Source organism: Arachis ipaensis, chromosome B07 (assembly GCF_000816755.2).
Source record: "Arachis ipaensis cultivar K30076 chromosome B07, Araip1.1, whole genome shotgun sequence".
In the NCBI taxonomy this organism is placed as follows: Eukaryota; Viridiplantae; Streptophyta; class Magnoliopsida; order Fabales; family Fabaceae; genus Arachis; species Arachis ipaensis.
In genome coordinates this window covers 31387568-31389038 of record NC_029791.2, presented here as the reverse complement: position 1 = coordinate 31389038, position 1471 = coordinate 31387568, and positions in this window count along the sequence as shown.

The window sequence follows — 1471 nt, the reverse complement described above, 5'->3', positions numbered from 1 at the left end:
TGGAGGAAAACTTCCTTTATTTAGTATATTTTACATAAGGTGTTTTTATCTCCAGAGGGGAGATTGTAGATACTAACTCCAGAGGGGAGTTTAGAACTATTTTTCCCTAAGGAAATTCTTCCTCAGACTATAGAATCGCCTCGGTAGCTTCCTCCTTGCTCTCCTAGCATATGAGTACTCTTAACCTCCTGCTTTCTATTGTCTGATGCCTTCTACAATTGCCTAAGAAACCTATTTATAATAGTTGGGTTTGATGGACAATTCCCATCCTTACCCTTCTTATGACGTCATTGCTTACGTCATTGTTTGTTATCTTGCACCAGCTACATTGTTAGTGCTTTATGACCTAAGTGCTTACGTCACTATGCAATAATATTGAGAGATGCTTCAGATGCACTGTCCTCCTCTTTTATCATGTGACCTTCAGATGCATTGTCTTCTTCCTTTATCATGTGGGTTGATTCCATTTTATTATTACTTTCTTCAGATATTTCTGAGGCACATAGCTGGCACTTGTGGTCTTCTTTGTCTTTTATCAAATAACAGAGATTCCTCTTTATCCCTTCAGGGAGCTTTTCTAAAAGTCCAGATAAGTTGTAGAATGCTGATTCAAATTCCACCAAGAGTCTCATCTCTCTTTCTTCAATTTTATTTCTTTTACTGGACACAAGTAGAGTATTTCTACTTTTATAATTAATCATTGTGTGAGATTCTTTCGTTATTTTTTTAGTTCTTTCAAAGACCCTTGCTAATGTGCTGGCTAGCCTTCCTTCATGACTGTAAATTTTTAAATCTTGAATATGATCAATTGGTTGAAAATTTCCTGGGAAGACGGACATGAATATTACTTGGTGTGCTGGAACCAAGCATTCTTCTTCTTCATTAAAAATAGGTTGACTGTTTGTAAATTTTAGGGATATATCCCTTGGATTTACATTGTCAATCATATTTTTAAATCTCTTTACTGCATCAACGAATCCTGCAGGAAACTCACTAATAATTTTTAGATCATTAAAAATTAAAATTGTATCAATTAATCCATACTGGAAAAACTGATAGGTGTCAGATGGGGAAGCATCTGGAAATATAACCAGCTTTGTTAGCTGTTCTTTGGCAATAGAATAATATCCCAAAATTGCCCTTTTTTCTTCAGTCCAATTCAGGACTATGTTAAGGGTTTCTCTGAGATTTGATCTACAGACCCTTTTCTTTTCCTTGATTTCAGCCCTTGTAGGAATGTTTCTAATTATCCCTGTTCTCTGGGTTTGAATTGGAGCTTTATCTTCTCTTTTTAGGGTTTGCTCTGGATGGAGAGCTTCATATTCCCTAAAGGATTCCTTTGCCTCTTCCAGTGTTAAAAACCCTCCTTTATGAATTATCCTTGATTGATGTGTGAATGGTGCCGCTTTTTCCCAGGCATCATATACTCCTTTCATAGGGCCATTATAAATTACATAATATTTTTTATCTT